The 16,427-nt window shown below is 39.1% G+C and overlaps 1 long non-coding RNA gene across 1 annotated transcript in view; it reads left to right on the forward strand.

Moving 5' to 3' along the window:
* Positions 1-7,329, forward strand: part of LOC112530624 — a 151,038-nt gene extending 143,709 nt beyond the window's left edge. Inside the window, exons 6-7 of the long non-coding RNA XR_003072392.3 lie at positions 1,670-3,387; positions 7,141-7,329. This is a non-coding gene — a long non-coding RNA (uncharacterized LOC112530624). The remainder of the gene's footprint in view (positions 1-1,669; positions 3,388-7,140) is intronic.
* Positions 7,330-16,427: the final 9,098 nt, after the last annotated feature.

Genomic DNA, 16,427 nt, shown 5'->3' on the forward strand with positions numbered 1-16,427 from the left:
GGACCCAAATAGGACCATAGTTGACAGAACAGTGAAACATGCATTAGCATTGATTTTTACTGCTACTTTAGTAACAGTTAGAGTTACAAACGAGCTATCCTTTCAGTTTTAATAAAACAGTATCATCTAAGTAAGTAGTAATTCCATTCTGATGACAAAGATGATCACCAAACAGCATTGCAACTTATGAATAATGGAGAAAATAAATGTCTTTGCTATGATGACAATTTGTTGTAAAAATCCAGTAAAGAAACATTCATACTTTTTACTATTTGCTGCTTTTTGAAAACAACAGTAAATATGCTTTTTCTTTTTTTTTTTTTTTTTTTAATTTGTTTTTTAATTGTTTTTGTAGCTGGGGTATTTGGGCACTGATTCAAAATCACTAAGTTGTTTTTTTCTGGAAGAAGTTCATCCATAAAGACTGAAGAATTTTTGACTAAAGAAAATGCTTAAAGACAGGCAGAAAAAAAAAGAAAAGAAAAAAAAAAAGAACCGTGCTAATAGATACACTGCCTAGTTTCATACATTTTAGTTTCTAAACAGCAGTCACCGTGCTTTCTTGGTGTAATATGTGCATTGAAATCCCCTTTAAAATGGCAATACTCTTCCGATGTGCACTACAGCAAAGACCATGCTGGCACTAGGAAGTTAAAAGAAACTAGAAAGAGTTGTGGGGTTGACAATTGAAGCAGAGGAAGATAGGAAAACATGTAGAAAAAATGTAACCACCTTTAGTAACTCTGATGTAGAAGAATATATTTTTGTATAACTCATGGTTTATTTCGCCATGAGTTAAATAAAGTTAGGGGGCAAACTTTTGTTTTCCTATGCCGGGACACTTTGATGTTTATCTTGTGCTCTTCTTAGCATACTTGTTGTATTTGTTCATAGAATCAGAGAATCCTTAGAGTTGGAAGGGCTATTTAAAGGCCATTTAGTCCAGCTCCCTTGCAGTGAACAGGGATATCCACAGCTAGGTCAGGTTTCCCAGGGCCTGATCCAGCCTCGCCTTGAAAGTCTACAGGGATGGGACATCAACCACATCTCTGGGCACCCTGTTCCAGTGCCTCACCACTCTCACTGAAAAAAGACTTTTTCTTTATATTCAACCTAAATCTACCCTGCGTAAGCTTGAAGCCATTTCCCTTGTTCTATCCCCACAAACCCTGCTAAAGAGCCTGTCCCCTTCTTTCCTGTAGCTCCCCTGTAGATACTGAAAGTCCACTATCAGATCACCCTGCAGCCCTTTCTTCTCCAGGCTGTACAGCCCCAGCTCTTTCAACCTTTCCTCATAGGAGAGGCATTCCATCCCTTGGATCATTTTTGTGTCCCTCTTCTGGATGCGCTCCAACAGGTCTATTTTAGTCTTGTACTGAGGACTCCACATGTGGATGCAGTACTCCAGGTGAGGCCTCATCAGCACAGAGTAGTGGGGCAGGATCACCTCCCTTGACCTGTTGGACATGCTTCTTTTGATGCAGCCCAGGATATGGCTGGCTTTCTGGGATGTGAGGGCACATTGCTGGCTCATGTCTAGCTTCCCATCAACCAGTATCCCCAGGTCTTTTTCAACAGGGTTGTTCTCAATCATTTCATCTCCCAGCTTGTATTGCTAGTGGATGTTGTCTCAACCCAGGTTTATGAACTTGCATTTGTAATTCTCAAGCCTGTCTAGGTCCCTCTGGATGGCATCTGGTCTCTCGTCTGCATTGACTGCACTCCTCAGCTTGGTGTCATCCACAGACTTTCTGAGAGTGCACTTGACCCCACTGTCAATGTCATTGATGAAGATATTAAAGAGTATCAATCCCAGCACTGACCCACTCATCACTGAGCTTCATCCAGATATTAACCTACTGACCACCTGTAGAAATTCCAGACTGAATTTTCAAGGCAAGCCTAAACACTTTCTGCTCTATTTAAAAGAAAACAATGAAAATAGTAAAAAGAGTAAAATGAACTGCCAGAGTTCTTCATTGGATGTGTGATCTCTCATATATAATGTTTTAGGATTGTATTCATGCCTCTGGTTGTTTGTGTGTGGGGATACTCATCTTAACTGCTATATTGTTATTTCAGAAACAGTTTTGAGTATTAATGTCAAGAGTTACCAGTGATGTGTGCCAAAAGCACTGTAGCAGTATTACCAAAAGAGTCTTCTCATGAAGGAAATAGGAGCTGCTACACTCTAATGCACAAATTTATGTAGAACATGTGTGTCAATTTATTCCAGCTCAAGTGGATTTAGCAACAAAGAACTGTCACAGGCTGATGTTCTCTGTGTTTATTCAGAGAATAGGTACAGGATGGAAAATATAACTTACTTCTAGAAATATAATACAATCTTTAGCATGGAAAAGGTATTCTTGGAGAAAAAGTATAGCTAATATTAAAATTTGCATGCTGTTGTGTGAAAAGGTTGGAGAAGTATGGTAAAAAAAACCTCTTGAATTCCGGCTTGTACTCAGTTATCGGAAGGGCTGAGGGTGGCTGTGCTTTTAGATACTGAGTGACGTCCAATTCTATGCTGTAAGTCTGTTCATGTTCAATATAAGAACAATCACAATTATGGATTCACAAACAACACACTGCCCAATTCATCTAGTCATATTTGAATCAACTCTCATGACCACACTTATGGAGTCTGGCTGTACTTAATGAGAACTCTCTTGGCTAGATTAGTGAATAATGACATTTATTAAAACAGCAGATTACGGATTCTGTTGGATTGCCAGTGATAAATGCACTGTCTGCAAAACATGGGAGGTTGACCAAGAATATGAATAATATGGCTGACTACACTCACATTAAATTGTGGAATAACTCTAAAGAGAATTCTATGTTTCCAGAGGGAAGCACTTGGTATAACAGAGTGTATGAATCTTACCCAATGAGCACCCCTGTGAGAATGGGGAAAAGGGGCTCAGCTTACTGACTGATTCCTGCTTGTCTGCGATGATATCCTTCTGCCCCCAAATTCCTTTTCTCTTAGGCCATTTTATACTATTTCTTACTTTCAGGTGGATCTTGAATAACTCTGGACAAACTTACCTTTTCTTGCTTTCCACTGAAAGGTGGAAATCTGCTGGCTCAGGGGTGGTTCAGGAAGACAATATAGTTTATCGGTTTCAATATTATCATCAAGTTGCCGTCCCTGCAGGACAATCATGGAATTTGGCCATGGGATGTCTATCTCACTCCACACTTCACGTTTTTTTTTTTTTTTTTTTTTTTTTTTTCCGTAGAGTCAGCATACCAGGCTGTGATGGTGTTTGCTAATATCTAAGTCTGCAAGTCACATTGCTTAGGGAACTACCATGGAATAGATTATCCAGCACATTCCATCCCCGAAGTGTTACCTTCTCTCAAGAAATGGACATTTCAGTAAGTTACCTCCAGTAAATATTCCCCACATGCTTGTCTTTAGAAGATTTACAAATTTTATGAAAATGTTTTCTTTTTTTCTTGTTTGTTTGTTTGTTTTGTTTTGTTTGGAATGTGGTCAATTGTCCATAGAACTCAAGTTTCTTCATATCTTAGCAAGTGTCTTACATAATAGTATACAGTCTTTTCATAGAATCGCTAAGGTTGGAAAAGACCTACAGGATCATCCAGTCCAACCATTCGCCCCTCACCAATGGTTCTCACTAAACCATGTCCCTCAACACAACATCCAAATGCTCTTTGAACACCACCAGGCTCGGTGACTCCACCACCTCTCTGGGCAGCTCATTCCAGTGCCTGACCACCCTTTCAGAGAAGTAGTATTTCCTAACGTCCAGCCTGAATCTTCCCTGGTGCAGCTTGAAGCCATTCCCTCTAGTCCTATCACTAGTCACACGAGAGAGCTCCCAGCTCACTCCAACCTCCCTTCAGGTAGTTATAGAGAGCAATATGGTCTCCCCTGAGCCTCCTCTTCTCCGAACTGAACAGTCCCAGCTCCTTCAGCCACTCCTCATAAGGCCTGTGCTCCACACCCCTCACCAGCTTTGTTGCCCTCCTCTGGACACGCTCCAGGGCCTCGATGTCTTTCTTACAGTGAGGGGCCCAAAACTGGACACAGTACTCGAGGTGCAGCCTCACCAGTGCTGAGTACAGGCGGATAATTACTTCCCGGTTCCTGCTGGCCACACTATTTCTGATACAAGCCAGGATGCCACTTGCCTTCTTGGCCACCTGGGCACACTGCTGGCTCCTGTTCAGTCTAGCATCAATCAACACCCCCAGGTCCATTTCCTCTACACAGTCTTCCAGCCACTCTGCCCCAAGCCTGTAGCGTTGCCTGGGGTTATTGTGGCCAAAGTGCAGGACCCGGCATTTGGTCTTGTTGAATTTCACCCCATTGGCTCAGCCCAGCTATCTAGCCTATCCAGATCCCTCTGTAGGGCCTCGCTACCCCCAGGCAGATCAACACTTCCAGCCAGCTTGGTGTCATCTGCAAACTTACTGAGAGTGCACTCAATGCCCTCCTCTAGGTCATCAGTAGAGATATGAAACAGGACAGGCCCCAGCACCAACCCCTGGGGAACACCACTCGTGACTGGTTGCCAGCTGGATTTAACTCCATTCACCACCACTCTCTGGGCCCGGACCTCCAGCCAGTTCCTTACCCAGCCAAGAGTGTATCTGTCCAAGCCACGGACTGCCAGCTTCTGCAGGAATCACTTTGCTGGATCAGAATACAGTTTTCCCAGACACATATGAGTACTCATTTTTTGTTTGTTTGTTTGTTTCCGGAAAAATAATATATTTACAAAATTTCTGTTATTTCTTCCCATTAAAAAAATCTTTCATGATTCTATGATTCTGTGATTTAAAGGGTTCTGATTAATATAGTCTGGTTTGTTTAGCAATAGGGATCAGTACATTAGTTTAAGGACCTTTCTGTTTAATCAGTTTCACTTTTTTATCTTTTGAAGTAGCTTGGTTCCTTTTTTGCTTACTTTTATCAAAGCAGAAACTTCGGAAAATTTTAAGGAAATCTTAAAGGGTTTTTTTTTTTTCTTTTTTCTTTCTTTCTTTCTTTTTTTTTTTTCCTGGGGATTCACTTTACTATTCTTGTCATGAAGATTTCTGGGATGGACAGAGGTGTCTGCGCCCACTGTACTTCTGAATCACAAACAATACTATGGGCACTGTAAAGGGAAAGAAAAGCCAGAGAACCAATAACCCCCACACATGAGATTTCTGCTGCTTTATCGCCATGTATACGTTTTTAATTTTCATACATTCCTGGGGTAGAAATGTAAATTGTAAGTAAAGTCTGGCAGAATTTCTAGTGGGAATCTTTGAAAACTGACTTTAAGAATCCCTTAAGACATGGATAAAAGTGGGACCTTTTAAACACACCAAGTACTCACAATAGCTTTATTACCACATTGCTACTTCACTCTGTAGATTGCACGAAGGCCTGGAGACTAATTTCAGCAACAGTCACAATTTACTAGCTATAGTAGCCCTCAGATGAATAGTTTCTTGTAAAATCAGTGGCAGCTTTATCCTACCAGAGCGCAAATAAATCAGCTCTTATTATTCCACATTCATTTAATCCTGGGACATTAGTCAGCGAGACCTTTCTGCAGCCTAATAAACAGCAGCAGCAGCAGTTTTTCTTTATGAGAGTAGTTGTTCATCCTAAATTAGAGCCTGCATTAGGGGAAGGCAGAAACTTTCGCAGCGTGATTTAAAGATATATAATATGAGACTATAATAGTGTATGAAAACTGCACCCGTGTGTATAAATATAGTGGGGTCATAATTTTGCTGTGTGTGGGTTACGGTAGAACATGTGGCTTATTTTATCTATATATCTTAAAAGTGTGTATTTTGTTGTGACGAGTAATATTCATGTTATCCACTTATTTCCAGGGATTTGGCGGTGGCTTCTAATATTGCATTGGAAGGGGTGGTGGGCAATCTGATCTTGTACTTGACCTAGTGGCTGGCAACCATGCCTGGGGCAGTGGGGTTGCATCTTGGTGATTCTTGAGGTCTCTTCCAACCTAGCCCATTCTATGATTCTATGACTGTACTTCAGTTACCTTGCGTAGGCGAAAAAATAAAATGAAGACACTAATTCAAAAAGATTGTGTAACTCTATGTCATTATTTCCATTTTACAATCCATAACCAAGGAATCACCTCAAAATTCGTATTTACAAACAGTTCTTTTCTTTAAAATATTTGGTGTTGTGTGTAAAATGGACAATACCCGAGTTTTTAAATCTTCAGTTTCCTTCTAGTTACTGCTATGTATGAAAAAAGGACAATTTCCTTTCAAACTCTTTTATTTTGAACAATGTTGACAAAATATCTTTTTACAGATATCAGGGTAGATCTCTGCTACAATATAGAATAATTTGATAATGTTCAGAATGAAATGTTAGAATAGAAATCCAGCCCTCAAACTCTACAAAATTTGTGCCAGAATCTTGTTTCCAGCAGTTTCTTGGTTGAAAAACAGCATTTTCAGTTAATCAGTTTGTGTTATGGATTTGCTTGAATATTGTTTCATAGTGAAATTCTGAGGGTGTGGAAATGAAACTATGGTGGAGTGGAGTGGATCAGGTTCACACAACTTGTGATTAATTTAGCTTTGGTTGAAGTCTTTTGGGAAGTACATTGTTTTAGCAGCTTTTTTTTTTTCTTTTCTTTTCTTTTTCTTTTTCGCTTTTCTGGTGCCAGTTGAGTTGCCACAGTATGTAAATGACTATTATTGTTATTTATTGGATCTGACTAATAGTCCATTACTAAGAATCTCCCGGTTGAAAAATGGAGTCTCTTTAAGTACTTGCATTATATCAGTTTGGATCCTTAAGTAGAAAAAATAGGAGATGAGTTGCTGACTGTTTCATAGTGATTTATATACATCATAATTTCATTTACATTTAGTTGACACTTTTCAGTTCCAGTGTTGTATAAATGCACACTTATGTTTACATAAACTTATATATAAGCATATACGTGTGCACACTGGGAAAGAGATGCATATGCCTTGATTAATTCCTATAATTTCATCATCTGATATATCTGACATACTTGGAATTTTTCACTACCAGGCTTGATTTACTCTTCCTTCATCTTCTCCATGTAATTCTAATATTTTATTTTAAAATTGTTTTTTTTTTTTTGTCTATAGATCTTGATTTCATCCTGCTACGTTACTGAAGTAAACAAAGAGAAATCGGACTTCTAAACACTATATTCTGTACTACCTTGTTGCCTTGGGGTGTTTGTTTTTTTTCTTGTAAACATGTCTGCAGCTTATTCTCTCTCTGTGTACCTCTGGTCTGTAATAAAAATGAAAATAAATATAATATGAGCACTGCTTTATGAGTTAATTGTCTGTTTGTGACTGAGTGGTTCTAGGAATCGTATAATCGCTGCCAAATATCTGGATGAGTCTTTTAATGAAAATTATAGCTTTCATGCTTACCCATAGTGCCAGGAAGACAGAGCAATTGGAGCAAAACCATAATTTAGCACTGTACTTCCACTTACTTCCACCAAACAGAGAGCATGTGTAATGCCTCTATTTCTATGAGGTTGACATACAGTATTGGAAGATGTTGATGCAAAATATCTGCTGTCCAAAGCACTCGCAACTAACAGGCTATCAAGTGTAGTTAATCTTCCCCAAGATCCTTTGTTTTCTTTCATTCATATAATTGGCAGCTTTGTAGCAGTCCAGGAGAATAGATGGTATTTTTCCTCATGTATATTCTTTGGATAATCTTGAGTGAGTCAAAGAAACATCTATACATTTTGACTGAGGTAAAGGCACCCGCACCTCTTTTTTTTTTTTCCCTACATTCAGGATTCATCTATTTTACGTCTCTAAAATATTTTATTTGCCTCTTTTCTGACAAACGTCTCTCATATGTCTTACTTGCAGAATATATTTTTGATTAGAAGCACAAAAGAATCATACAGACTGAGTCATAACCTGGAAGACATCCTCTCCTGGAGAAGCTGGTATGGGGAGTGTGTTGGTACAGTCATAAAAAAAAAAAAAGAAAAAAAGAAAAAAAAAAAAGAGTGGCCCTGGATCTTGTATCTCCAAACCTTTTAAATATCTGGTGTAATTTCCTTTACTGATCAGTAATATCTTAACCAGAATCCAACATCAGTAAAGACCGCCCTTGACAGCCTGTCCACATCTTCTCATGCAGCTGGCAGTGTCCTGGATTAGAGAGTGAAAACTGAGCTAGTCAGATAGGCTGGCCTCAGCCAGGTGAGGGATTTCAGTGCACCGGTGTAAAGAGGGGGAATTGGAGGATGCTGTTGATTTTTATCTTATTTTATTTTTAACTTCCTCTTCAGCTCATTTTGCTTCTGTCTGTGGAGAAGAACACTCTCTTATGACAACAAGGGTTAAGTTTCCAGCATCATAAAAGGATTTAGTTGCATTCTCCTCCTTATATCAGTAATGAGTTTTTCAGCTCAATGCCTGCATACTGTGCTGAACGTTTACCCCCAGGGTCTCAAGTATCAGTGAGGAGGGAGGAAGAGAGCTCAGGAGACTTCTTCAGCTCGAGAGATCCCAGGACAGGAGAATGGAAAATGGCAATTATTGCACGTGATATAGAGAAAAGCTTAGGGCTGCAATAGCAGAGGGATTGCAGTTCAGGGTTAAGTCACGTTGCCAGAGAGATATGGGAGAAGGAGAGTGCAATGCTTAGTCTCACTGTGCCTGGTTCTGGCCACTCTACGTTGTGGCCCTCTGTATGATGGACAAGGGCAAAACCACAAACTTCAGGGTATATTAAAAAATGAGGCAAACTCAGTTATCAACAGTTCTTTGCATATGCATAGCTCACCAGGGAGCCCTCCATGGGCAACGGAAAGTATTTGATTTGCACACTCAGATATCGCCTTCACATTCTGCACTGACTCATTGCATGCAAATGTATGCACTTAGTTGCATGCACCCAGGTTTGGAAATGATTCCTCTGGTTTCAAGGAAGAAAAAGAAGAATAATAATCACCCCCCTGTCCCAGCCTATTGTCAACAAATTTCAATTCATCACTGTTGATTTTACTGAAACCTACTTTGGAACGTTACAGCTGGGAGTGATGTTATCCAATGCCATTTTTATCAGGGTTTCACTGTGCAAAGCAGAGTATTCAGGGGAGTCACTGCAGGCTGCTGGTGCCCGTGATTGCCTCTGACATGTACAGCTGAAAGGACTCTTATTCTAAGAATGATCTTCTTTTTTAGACTGTATTGAGTTGGGACTGATTTTGATAGCCAGTTTCAGTCAAGAATCATAAAGTTATTGCACATTTAAGACCGTCAGTATGAGAATCATTCTCTGTCTCTCTCCCCCTCCCCCTCTTACTGTTCTTTCCCCTCCCTTTCTCTCTCATCATTTCACAGGACTGCAAGGTTACAGAAAGGTCTAATCAATTGTCAAACTCTCCTTTATCTCTGAGAAGATGGTAAAAAAATCTAACTGCCCTGCTGTAGGGGGTTCTTCTGACTACACAGCACCCTTTTTCACATACAATGCTACCATGATTAATGTCCTCCCACCTCAGACCTTGTTAAAACCTGTTCTTTAAAGCAGGCTGGTGCACCACAGTGAGAGCAAAAGCAAGGTTGCATAAATCAACGTGTTCTCACAGCCCCAGGATATCCATTATAGATGCCAGCTGGATGACTGGAAGATAGAGAAAAATGAATATTGTATCCTGTGGCCTTTTGCCTCTAATGACCACTTTTCAACATTTTTGAAGGCATGATTAAATTTTGATAACTGGGGAAGTCACTCTGAGCAGGCTGAAATAGAGATAAATTGACTGAGGGTCTGACATCTCAGTGGAGAGCAGGCAACTAATTAGTGTGTGAATCGCACTCTGAAAGAGATGTAAAAGGGAGGCTGGTTTAATCAGAGGAACTGCTGAGGTACAGGAATAGTGAGGGATAATTGTGGCCTAGGTAGAAATCACAGGCTCAACGAGTAGTTTTTTCTGTCCGCCTGATTGGCAGCTGCTGACCTAGTGTCCAAAACCTTTGAACTCTTACAACAGTAACAGACTTGTCAAGGCAATTTGCTTGCAGCTTTCTATGACCAGTTATTTCAGCCGTGGAGCCAGGACACCCAATTTGAAAGGGCACTTTGCTCCTTTGCTGCAGTGGAAGCTGGGCGGAACAGCCTCATTATTTTTGATGACTTTACTTTTGAACCCTTTATCTGCCCCCCTCCCAGCTACTCTCCAGGTTCTCTCCTCCCTGATGCACTCCACATGCCGTGTGCACACCCTCTCCCCGGGGAACTTGCCGTAGGGATGAAGTGTCGGATCAGTTTAGCTGTTGATTGCAGCCAGGGAAAGAGAAGGTGTGGGAGAGGGAAGAAAACCCAACACCCTGCACAACGTTGTGGTTTCACTGCAGGCATGAGCCTTCCTCAGTGCCGAAACTGGTAATATCGTAGGACATACGGAATGCACATGTATCTGGAGTCTCTGTCACTGGGTCTAGAGGAATCAAAGTAGTGCATTTAATCCCTTTAATGAGCAGTGGGGACAGTACCTCTTGCAGTTAGAAATGATAGATAGCACACCTGAGACAGAGACAACTAACATTACAGCATTCACGTGATCCATTAGTATTTACGTAGTGTACACATGTAACATTTTTTTTTTGTGCTAGCAGCAATATTCTGACTTAAACTGGTGTTTAGGGGAATGATAACAGTCCCCTGAAGTTGCAGGATCTGGTGAGATAGATTTCTCTCTCTCTTTCTTTTGTTTTGTTTTTGTTCTTGGGAGGGAGTGAAGCTGAAGAAAGAGTGAGATGGCAGAGTGGAAGGCTTGCTGCCTTATTCCATTTGATGGTGTGAATTAACTTTGGTCTGCATTACTTTTTTGCCTGGGGCGGACTAGTTTCTCTCTCTAAACAGATCAGTCCCCCTGGGTCTAGAGTTATACCAAGGACCAGGATACCTGATGTGACTGGGTTTTGATGTTTCTGTAAAACCTTTAGCTTGGGTTTTCAAAACCACAATTTTTCAAATGAAAATGAGGGCCAGTATTACTAGGACTACATAATCAGGCATCTGATGTATACTAGTAATTTATTACTAGGTGCCTTATTCTAGTGGTAACTTGGATCATGGCTGCATGAATAAGGTAAAGTCCACTAGTAATGGGTACACGCTGGCTGCTCCATGGTCCTTGCCCATTTCCATGCTCTTAGCTGTAGCCAGAAGCCTGGAGCTGCATTTGTGCTCATGCAAATCTCCAGTGAGTGGTTAGAAATTTCTGAGGCAGTATGGATCCTGGCCCTTCAGAGCTGTGACTGTATCTCCCTTGCAATTTCTCTACAGATGAAGGAGAGTTAATTTATCAAATACACTGAAACAATTTGGTTGCACTTAGAGGTAATTTTCCTGCATCTGCTTATTGTTGTCGTACAGTGAAGGGCACAGTAACATCTGATTTCCAAATATTCTTACAACCTAGAGTGCCATCTTGGAGGTCCTTATCAGAAACAGATGACTGCCATAACTTTCATGAGACATGTCAAAATTGTTAGAGATGTTAACAAGAACTTCACCTGTGCTTAATTCCTAATCACTGGGAAGGCACTATGGATGACATGGCATGCAGATGTCTTGTTAAATCAGGGCCAGCATGCTCAGAGCCTTCACTTTGCTGGTTGCTTTTATACTGCTAAAACAGACAGGGAAAACAAGCTTCAGGAACGTTCAGCGTTTTGCCTCAGGCTACACAGAAGGTCAGGTGTAAAACAGATTGTCATGGACATATTGTTGGCCTCCTTTCCTGATCAACATTAGGAATATTGAAAAGAAATATTGGAATCTTCAAATTGCTAAGTAGACTTAGAAGAAATAATCTGACTGCTGTGCATATTAAACATGAGGTTTGTGCTAAAAGCCACAATATGGATTCTTGTTGATTGCTGTAAAATACTGACAAGGACTTTGCCTGAGTATGTGCAGCAGCAACTGCAGCAATGGAAATAAAAGGAAAAAGAAACATGGACTGGTATAAAAATAATTTGTTGGGAAAATTATTTATGCTTCAGCACAGTGACAGCTGTGGGAAAATAATAGATCTGCATACCAGAAATATGAGAATCTTCTATAGATGTTGCCTATAAACAAACCTAGAATTAAAAGGTGAGATATACCACACTTCAAAAGTAGATAACTCTGATTATCTATTTCTGTCAAATTCCTGGTTTAGGATGAGAAATGTATTCAAACAGACATACACTTGCAGCAATGATGATTACATGGGGAAACTTGATGTTTGAGATGCAGTGACACTTACAACTGTGTTAATATTAGTGGAACATAATAAAAAAATAAGAGTTTCAATTAGTGACCTTTCTTGTTCTAGCAGTTTTCTCTGCATGATTTCTGACTTTGGTGTCAGATTGTATGGCAAAACGCTTCTGAAGGTATGAGCAATAAAAACAGACACAATAAATACGTGTAGGCCAGGCAACTGTGATGACTTAATTGCTACTTTAGTGAAAAGGCTGCAGCCATTATGCTAAATTATTAAAAATAACACCCACTGTAATTTATCAAAATTTTAGCCATTACTATTTTTTTTTTTTTAAGAGTATCAGCAATTTTTACATTACAGTGTTTGGGATAATAAAAGTTGGCAGGGGTAGTTTGAAGTACAGTACAATAGTGGTAGAGCTAGGAGCATATATTTGTGTCAACCTTATCAGCTTAGTCTTGCAGCTGAAAAGCTTAGAAAAAGTGCTCTATGAGAGGAAATTAAAAAGGGGGAATATATCCAAGCTGAGGATGATCCAGCATCTTTCACCTTGGCACCACAGTACCCACTCTCACATACTGTTTTTAATGTGCTTGTTTAAGTTCACATACACAGCACTGATATGAATGTAATGGCTGTGTGCTGGCAGTTCCAGATGCTCATTTGCCAAGCAAGGTAACTGTGATCTTAAACTTGCCCGGCATGGAAGATCTCTGTTTGCATGTTTATGTCTTTAAGACCTTGTCAATCCAAACTCCAAAAGCAGCAGTTTACTCATAAGTGGCCTTTCAGAAAGCAAGCCTTACAATGAAAGTTTCATGTCTTGTCATTGATTGGTACCTGGATATTTAAAACACTGCAAGTGAATTTTCTAAGTGGCTCCCCAGAGACACATGTGAGTCTTGAGAGGTGATGTTCAGCAGAGGAGGAAATATGTGTCCTGGTTTCATCTGGAACAGAGTTGATTTTTAATTCATAGTGTCTATGCTATGATTTGTCTTTTGGAGAAAATCAGTGCCGATAGCACACTAATGAAGAGAGTTAAGGATATTTCAGTTCCTTAGCTTCTCCGATTGCCCTGCCGATGGGGGAGCTGAGGGAGAACAAAGAGCTGAGAGGGGCAGAACCAGGACAGTTGACTCAAACTGACCACAGGGATATTACATATCATATGACATCATCCAAAAAATATTTGAAGAACAGTGGGGAGTTGACTGGGTGGGCAGATGCTGCCTAGGGACTGGCTGGGAATTCATTGGTGGGATGTTAGCAGTTGCTTCTGCATCACTTGTTCTATATAAATATGTGCATATATATATATATATACATATATATACACATATATAATATAATATGTATATACAATATATATATTATGTATATTATATTAATTAATATTATCTTTACTTTGTTCTTTTTCTTTCTTAGTAAATAGCTTTTATGTCAACTCATTTTTTTAATTTTTTTTTTTTACTGTTCCCTCACCCAGCCCTCTGGGAGATGGGAGGTGAGTGAATGACTGTGTTGTGCTGAGCTACCTGCTGAGTTAAAACACAAAAATGTGAATGATCCTGATTTGCACTCCTGTGAAACTTCTGCTTTGAAATGTTCTCTTGGGTGATATGAAAGCAGTTACAGCTGCTTGTTCCTCAGTGCTCCTATGGCTCGTACAACCCAAGGAACTTTTGCATTGAGGTAGAATTAGAATTGAGAATTTGCATTCTCAAATATGTATACAAGTTGAGAAACTGAGGCTTGGAGGAAACTGCCAAAGACAGGAAGACTGAGAAAAGAAATAACATAAGTTGCTAGTGTCAAATGTAGTGATACAATGAGCCTTAAATATTTATTTCACTATGTGTACCAATCACAAAGTGATTGTCTTGCTATACCCCTAATGATGTTTTAAGGATGGGAAACATAAAATGTTTCTGGTATGGCAGAAAATGGCAATGCTATATAGGCTTGTAGCAGTATCATAAATCAACATTTAAAACAAAATGTTGTAGTGACTAAGTCTCCTTTGCCCTGATACATGTTTCTGAAGTGTAATACACATACATGTGTGTATATACAAATACATTTCCTTACTTGTACATGTTCATGCAGGGATACATAATTGTAGCAATTAAGTCCACTTAATGACAATTTATAAAATTTTGTGCTTTAAATGGCATATTATAAAGCCTGTCATAATGGCACACAATTTGTATTATTATTCCTTACCCAATGTATAACATCTACTGAAAACATTACTGGAATGAGGAGAAACCATTCTATATGCCAGCAGAAAGGAGTACTTGACTGGAATCAGAATAGGGCCTTTCAAAACCTCTGACAGGTAAATTATTAATATTTACAGATAAACTTTGCTTATATAATGCTAATTTGAAATAAGCTCATATTCTCCATGGGGCTTTAAAAATACGATAATACGCATTCAGAGGCTAAGATAATTGGGATATATGTTTCTAAACAAACAAACAAACAAAACCCAAAATAACAAGCAAGGCATCAACTGATTTTTGACATCTTTTTTGCATACATTTAGAAACAGAGTGGAATGGGTTCCAGTTCCTTGTTTCAGTATTAATAGGGAGAATGATGGAAAGCAATATTGTATCCCAACATGTTGAATCCTAGTTTAGTGTAGGAAGTGTAGAAGTGTAAGTTTTGCTAGAATGATTGCAGTTTTAGAATCCCATTCTCTTGGAGACTTATAGCCGTGTCAGCCTTCAAACTGTATTTGCTGAATTTACTAAGTTAACAGTTTGGTGTGATAGGAAACCACATTTTTTACAGAATATCTCTTTTAATAGGATACAAAGATGAAGATAATTACAGAGCAAGGCTCTTAAGCATTTTTCACTGAGTGAGTTATGTGCTAGTTGGAAAACAGGGTTGGAGTAGTGATAGAAGTGGAAATAAGTGATCCAGCACACCTCTATGGCATCTACAGCAGCTGAAAAGCACAGTCACATTTATGAAGACTTTTGGGATGTTATGTGCCATTCTCACATTCGCACATACATTTGATAAGTGACTCCTTTCAGACTTTTAAGCTGAGAATCTTGTATTTAGCTTTTAAACCAAAACCCAGGGCTAGTAATCTGGCTGGAAACCTCTATCAGGGAAGCTTGTGGGCCCTGCTAAGCCTTTGAAGTGTAAGGCCTTGTGGTCAGACCAGGTATTCAGACGGAAAATACAGCTGTGTTGAAGTATCTTGGTTAAAGAATTGACAGGTCACTTATACTTGGTGAACTATAGGGACAGTTTAGAGGGATCATACTCATTTTTTCATCAACTATATTGAAACAAAGATCTATAATAATAATTTAATTTTATCAGCACATTTTTTAAAACATGCAACCTCAGTGACTCTGAAGTTACTTACAATTATTATTATTTATTGCTATTTTAAACTTTGGACATTGTGAAACCATAACTTGCTAACTGAATGTCATAATATTAATCTTTGGGTGACCTTTAGCTCCTTTAACTCCTTATTTCAGTACTGACAGAAATGGCTGTCAGCAAAACTACCTTACAGTTCATAAAACTTAATGAAGACATATCTGAGGAATTTTCCAGACAATAAGAATATCATATCTCTTCATTATGGCAATTATTTTTTTCATTTGTTGAATGTCTAAACTTCTTATTTTTTTATTTTTATTATTATTATTATTTTACTTTATTTTGCTGCGTTGTAAACACAGTGCAAAGTAAATTGGATCCAATTATCTAATAAAGATAAGTGAGAAATTTTATAGATTCGTCTTTTAAGGGTTAACACTGAAACCCTGAGCAAAATAATTAGTGCAGTTTCCTTGCCCTTGGAAGTGTGGCTGGGCTCAGCTGGAGAGAATTATGCTGTTAACAAAGAGACTATGAGAAGAGCTCTAATTCTTGCTGCTATCTTGTTTCCGTGTTGACTTGTGTAGAGGGAAGAGGGAGAGAGGGATCTGGCTGTGAAAAGTCCTTTTGACTCCATTTAGTGGGCTGTTACTTTTTCTAACCTTTGTTTTCTTTCAAAAACAGCCAGATTGATAGTAGTAGAATGAAAATGTTCTTACATCTAAGAGCTGAATATAGGTAACTTCAGGCAACCATCATAAAATTCAGGAATTAGAGAGGAAGATCAAATAGCCATGATGCAAAACT

This window comes from Gallus gallus, chromosome Z, assembly GCF_016699485.2.
Source record: "Gallus gallus isolate bGalGal1 chromosome Z, bGalGal1.mat.broiler.GRCg7b, whole genome shotgun sequence".
Lineage (NCBI taxonomy): Eukaryota > Metazoa > Chordata > Aves > Galliformes > Phasianidae > Gallus > Gallus gallus.